Source organism: Dermacentor andersoni, chromosome 9 (genome assembly GCF_023375885.2).
Source record: "Dermacentor andersoni chromosome 9, qqDerAnde1_hic_scaffold, whole genome shotgun sequence".
NCBI classification, from domain to species: Eukaryota; Metazoa; Arthropoda; class Arachnida; order Ixodida; family Ixodidae; genus Dermacentor; species Dermacentor andersoni.
The window spans coordinates 94,158,013-94,164,819 of NC_092822.1; the positions used below are offsets into that span (position 1 = coordinate 94,158,013).

The following is a 6,807-nucleotide window of genomic DNA, read 5'->3' on the forward strand; positions in this document are numbered from 1 at the left end:
GACTTCCTCGGGACGGCGGTGTGTCGTTAGTATGTCGTCGAGATGGTTTCTTCGGCGTCTTCGTCGGCGGCGGAGGATCTTCGTCAGTTCGACGAACAGCAACCGCACCTCCATCGGTTGCTGCCTTTAGTTTTCCGGATATGGGCTCGCTGACCGGCCCCGGGCTGGGCCAGTGTAAGGTCGGCGCTGCGGCGACAGGTAGCGGCCTGGTGATGGCGAACGCGACGGTCGTCGAGAGCTCCACTGAGTAGCGGCGAGGTAGTCGGCGATATCCCGGGGGCGTTCACCTTGCTGCGGGCGCGGAGCGTTCACGGCGAAACCTCGCAGTCCCATCTCCCGGTATGGACATCGTCGGTAGACGTGACCCGCTTCTCCACAGTGGTAGCACAGCGGGCGGTGGTCAGGAGCGCGCCATACGTCTGTCTTCCTCGGGTAGCTGCGCTGGGCGACGGGTGGGCGTGCCGGCGGCGGGGGTGATCGACGGAATTGGGGCGTTACAGGGCGCTGTCGCGGTCGCGGAGGAGGACCTTGACGGCGTGCGACGGCGGCGTAGGTCATCGCTTCTGGCTGGGGTTGCGGTAATTGAGGTTGCACCTCCGGAACCCCAAGCGACCGCTGAACCTCATCTTTGACGATGTCAGCGATCGAGGCCACTTGAGGCTGCGACGACGGGAAGATCTTCTGGAGCTCCTCTCGTACGACTGCCCTGATAGCCTCGCGCAGGTCGTCGGAGGCCAGCGATTGAACGCCGGCATAGTTTGTACAGTTGGTGCGGCGGTCGAATTGCCGGTTTCGCATCTCGAGTGTCTTCTCGATGCTAGTGGCCTCGCGAAGAAACTCGTCGACGGTCTTCGGTGGGCTTCGTACCATACCGGCGAAAAGTTCCTCCTTTACACCACGCATCAGTAGCCGGACTTTCTTTTCCTCGGACATTTCCGGGTCGGCGTGGCGGAATAGGCGGCTCATTTCTTCCGTGAAGATGGTAACGTTCTCGTTTGGTAGCTGCACTCGGGCGTCCAGCATAGCTTCAGCCCTTTCCTTGCGCACGACGCTTGTAAAGGTGCGCAGGAAGCCGCTACGGAACAGGTCCCACGTTGTCAAGGTCGATTCCCTGTTCTCAAACCAAGTTCTGGCGGCGTCTTCTAAAGCGAAGTAGACATGCCGCAGCTTGTCGTCGGAGTCCCAGTTGTTGAACGTCGCGATGCGTTCGTAGGTCTCCAGCCATGATTCCGGGTCTTCAGTCGCTGCTCCATGGAAGGTTGGTGGGTCCCGAGGTTGTTGTAGGATAACGGGGGACGCTGGGGCAGCCATTGGGGTTGTTTTGACCACGATCTTCTTTGTCGACTCAGGTAGAAGTCCGTGCTCTGGGGGCAGTCCTTGAAGTCTGCGGCTAGCACGCTGGTCTTGGGCGATGTTGGTTTTGTCCTCGGGCTTCGGGCTTGGATCGCGGCTTTGCGGGGGCGTTCGGTACATGAACGCACTAGCACCTCCACCAGATGTCACGTGGTGGTGACGTTAAGAACACAGTAGCAATACTGTGAAACGCAAAACTAGACTTTATTGGGCGAACCTGTGCCCACAAAACAGGCTACACTTATAGCACAACGAAAGCAGCGAACACAGTCGGCGATCGTCGGAAATCTGATCAGCGAGGCAAGCGCGTCGGCTTTTATACAGCGGTTGTCGAATGTTCCAGACTAATCGTTCGGACCCGCGCGCCTTCCACAATGTTCTACACCATTCGCGTCACACGATGAAATCAGATAACACCACGTTCGGCGACAACAGACAGCCGGGTAGAAGCATCGATAACTTTCCAAAAACTTCGGATACATGCAGGCGCGTCCCGCGCTGTGCGATTAGATTTGTTAGGTGGCGAAACGTGGTCGCCCGATAAAGATAAGTACACGTGTCACTATTTTAGACCGCGGCTCTCGGGCGCCCGTTCCTGGGGTGAACGTCGGCGTCCTTTGGCGTAACCGCGCGAACGCGCTCGTGACACTGCTCGCGCATTCATCGTCGACGTCTTCCACAGCTGGCTCTGATGGCACTCGTCATGCAGCAGCGTTCCTACATTGTCCCTTCCTCGGCGAAGACACTGACGGCACCGGCCCACTGCCAGTTGGTGCGGCGATTTCGGTTTCAAGTTCTTTGCCTCAATACATTGAGAAATGAAATTTGGCAATTGGCGAACTTAAATGTGGGGGTGGGCCAACTTGAAATTTAGGGATCAGCCAACTTAAATTTGGGGGCGGGTTAACTGGAAATTTGGACTTGGGCCAACTAAAATTTGAGGGAGGCGCACCATTTAATCTGGGGGTGGGCCAACTCGAAATTCGGGGGTGGCCTAACTGGAATTTGGGGGTGCGCCAACCTAAATTGTGGAGTGGGAGAAGTGAAATTTGGGGGCGGGCTAACTTGAAATTTAAGAGTGGCCCAAATGAAATTTGGTGGTGGGCCTACTTAAAAATTAGGGGGGGGGGCAACCTAAATTTCTAGGTGGGCCAACTGAAATTTTGAGGTGGGCCGACTTGAAATTTAGACGTGGGCCAACTAAAATTTGATGGAGGCCCAACTCTTAATTTGGGGGTGTGCCAACTCGAAATTCAGGGTTGGCCTAAATGAAATTTGGGGTTGGCCACCTTGAAAGTCGGGGGTGGGCCAACGTAAATTGTGGGGTGGGAGAAGTGAAATTTGGGGGTTGGCTAACTTGAAATTTAAGAGTGGCCCAACTGAAATTTGGTGGTGGGCCAACTTAAAAATTAGGGGTGAGCCAACCTAAATTTTCAGGTGGGCCAACTGAAATTTTGAGGTGGGCCGACTTAAAATTTAGACGTGGGCCAACTAAAATTTGAGGGAGGCCCAACTCTTAATTTGGGGGTGGGCCAACTCGAAATTCAGGGGTGGCCTAACTGAAATTTGGGGTTGGCCAACTTGAAAGTCGGGGGTGGGCCAACCTAAATTGTGGGGTGGGAGAAGTGAAATTTGGGGGTTGGCTAACTTGAAATTTATGAGTGGCCCAACTGAAATTTGGTGGTGGGCCAACAGAAATTTGGGGGTGGGCCGACTTGAAGTTTGGATGTAGGCTAACTAAAATTTGGGGAGGGGCCAACTTAAAATTTAGTCGTGGCCTAACTGGAATTTGCATGTGGGCCAAATGAAATTTGGGGGCGGGCCAACATGAAATTTGGACGTAGGCTAACTAAAATTTGGGGCTGGGCCAACTTAAAATTTAAGGGCGGCCTAACTGAAATTTGAGGGTGGGCTAACTTGAAATTCGGGTGTGGCCTTCGTGAATTTGGAGATAAGCCCAATGAAATTGGGGGGGGGGGGGGGGGTATGCTTATGCATACTTAGAGAACTGTAGGGGAGTTCCTGCATACTTTTTTTACGACCGTCGTTCGTGGAGTCGTTGCTTCAGCGGTTTTAAACGACCGCAATTTCAATCTCGATTTGTATAAAGCGCCGCATGCAAGATTGGCTCCACTGTTTGCTGAATATATTAGGTAAATCTTGGTAAAAGCAGTTTTTAGGATAAAAGACATGTGCTCCGGGCAGAGGGTTGCTCTAAAGTTTATTGATATTAAGTCATATCTAAAAAAAAAGTTACTTTTTCTTGAAACAAAGAAGTTTGTGACCTTGTGCAACGTGCTTACACAGTTTATGTGAGGTGCTGTCGTCAGATACATGAAGGCTAAGATCGTGCTTCATAGGATCATTTCTATAGTACGATCGCCGAGACGCATCCGCGATCTCGGAGCACACTCGACCACGATGAGGAGTCGAGGGTCTCCGCCTGAGCGCGAAGCCGGCATCGGAGCTTAGGGTTCTGACCCGGGTTCATGCCATTGATGACCGTTCCCGCGGCACTTGTGGCCGATGGGAGGGCGGAGACCCAGTCTGAGTGGGCGGGTCTTGTCATTAAAGGGAATTCGAAGAGTCTGTCGAATTCAATCAGACGCTCGTATACGGATGCGGGAACCTTGTAAAATATGTCGCTAAAATTTTGTTTTTCTTTTTTTAATTAGGAGCGACGTATTCGTCGGTTAAAATTGCGCTGTAGTTCCGCCCCCCGTCGGATGCCGCGCGCTGCTGCTGACGATGCGAGCGGAGACCGGAAACCGTGGTGTTGCGACGTCAACACTAGTGTTCCGTTCCTTCGCAGTCTCCGCGACCGTGCCTGACCGTGCTTGTTTCTGCGTGCGTGCCATCGTAATCTGCTTCGATTGACCCTGCATTCCTTTGTTGGTGCGTCTGCGTGTATGTAGAGTGGTAGTCAACGTGCGCAGCATCAACTGAAGTGGTGGGCCGATCATGCCGGCTTTCTGTGCAGCCTACGGTTGCACGAACACCAGCGGCCGTGACGATGTTGTCTTCCATTACTTCCCACAAGCGCAAAAAGATCGGAGCAAGGAAAACAAAGACGGCACGAGTGCGGACTGACTGATGATAACTGGTGTTGGAAGACCTTATGAATAGACGAACTCGCCCAAACCTGGATTTTGATTTACTGCGAGCTCCTTCGTGTTAGCACGCTGAACGGAAGGTGCATGTTTATCTCCCGCCCTTGACGCAGGTTTCGTCGCAAAGCGCCGCGAATTTTCTATTTGCACGTGTGTTGTGAAACAGCCTGCATGCAGCTACCATAACGCAGTGCAAATGTAGAGTTTGCATGTGCTGGAAAGCCGGCGCACGCCAGGACGCTACGCTCCCCCCTTCTGTCGCGCATAGCGAGAAACCGACCGTCTCACGTAGCCGACGGAATTCACCGCCTTTACGACTTCGGTTACGAGTAGTGTGCGGATGGCGCACAGATGAAGGTCACTACACGTACTGCATGAACCGGGAAGCTTTTCACGCGTTTAAACCGTCTTTGTAGATTGCCGACAGCTTTGGACAGCGCACAAATGCCGACGATCGCATCCCCGCTTACGTTCCACGAGGAGGCATGCAGGAACACAACACTACAGTTACACTACACTACCGGAAACGAGCTCACTAGAACGGCGAAAGATCGGCGAAAGATCGGCGAAAGATCGGCGAGATCACTAGATCGCTTTGCAGAAAACATACTCACCAAAGAGCATTTCCAACACGAGGAGATCCCAAGACTTCGCTTTCGTTCGCGTCGAAAGCACTGCTCGCACAAGCATCGTTTGCTTCTTCGAGAAGCTGGCTCTTCGCAATCGGCTCGTACATGTAGGGAGTAACGCCGAACTCCTCAGAAAAACGCAGTCTCTCTAAATTTTCCATTACCGTCTCAGAAAAACAGCACCAAACTACCTGGCACCGCGCTTCATGTGTAGCGGCAGCGGTCGGTTCGGACGAACACTAGTGTTGACGTCACGAGGCGCCCGACCAATCACAGGCGGAAACGAGACGCGCGAGCTGGGCGTGTCCGCTGCTGCACTTTTCGTCGAAATAAAATATATTTGCGCTTTCTTTCGCTCAATTTCGATACGATATTTGAATTCGGAGGGTTGAAAACCATTATGTAGAGATGTTCACTCATTTTTTCTGGAAAACCTTTCAGCTTCCCTTTAATTTGTGTGCGTGAGCGTTTGTCTGTGTGTGTTTTCTCCGCATGTGCGTGTGCCTTCGTCTTTGTATGCTTTTGTGTGTTAGAGCGTCTTAGTGCGCATATGCATATTTAGTCGTGTATGAGTACACGTTTTTACTCCATGCCGTCGCCAGAAATCATATACCAGCGAAAAACCTTTTCCAAATTAAGTGCTTCCGTTCACATCATTTAAACAGGGACTCGTGAATACACCTTCCGCTAAAGTGCCCATTTACGTATTTAAAAGTTTCTTGCGAATATATTGTGAAACCAAATACTTCCTTTTACGAAATGGTAGTGACTACAGTGACGGGGCCCGGCTGCATTGAAGTTTCATTCTGTTATGCTCCATTTGGTTATACAAAAGCGGGAATTAAGAATCGTGACGCACTCGAGAACCGGTACACCTGCAGCAGGCCACTGTTCAATCAACTAAACATATTGCGATTCGATATTATGCGTGAGAATAAAACAGGTAGCTGCGTAAACAGAGTTGTGAAACGTAATCATCCTTTCCCTGTGTCCATATTTTTTCCATCATCGCGTGCTGCCAGAAGTGCCGATGGAAATTTCAACCTGCCTCCTGTACATAACGTATATGGGAAAAGTCTATTTGAATTTGTTGGAGTTACGACATGGAACGACATACCCTCTAAAATACGATACACAAAATTTCGACAAAGCACTATTTATTAACTCTAAACAACTGATCTTGTGCCTGTATTCTTGCTTGGCGTTCTGTTGTTTGCGGTTTGATAATTTTTGTAACTGGTGATAATTTTTATGCATGCCGCAAAAGAATTCCTTTGTTTTCTGTTTTTAATGCGCTAATGTATTGCATTCAACCCCTGTATTGATCCCCCTATGCTTGTACCGAATGTATATTTATTTCGCATATCCGGACCCATCCACTAGCCTGTGGCTATTGGGTCGAACAGTCTTTTGCGTATGCACTGTAACACCTACGATGATGATAATAATAAAGAAAGAGGGAAAGAAAGTTCATTAGAATGGAAAGGGAACGGTAAAAAGCACATTAAAAAATTGCATGGCATATGTTCATGCTTGTGCAGCACGAGACAATGAATATTGGGAAATGCGGTTGTTCGCTTGAAATCAGGGGTACAATCAGGACCAATGGAAACAAAAGGTCAGTGGGACGCCTCGCATTGGGCGCTCATGGGAAGACTACAAATGAAGCTGTGCAAGGTGATATGGTCTGCACAAGTTTTGAAGTGAGGGAAGCT

The 6,807-nt window shown here is 50.8% G+C and overlaps 1 non-coding gene across 1 annotated transcript; it reads left to right on the forward strand.

Moving 5' to 3' along the window:
* Positions 1–3,696: 3,696 nt before the first annotated feature.
* On the forward strand, positions 3,697–3,909 carry LOC126528687 (small nucleolar RNA U3). Its single transcript, XR_007599076.2, has one exon. It is a non-coding gene; the product is annotated as a small nucleolar RNA U3 (small nucleolar RNA).
* Positions 3,910–6,807: the final 2,898 nt, after the last annotated feature.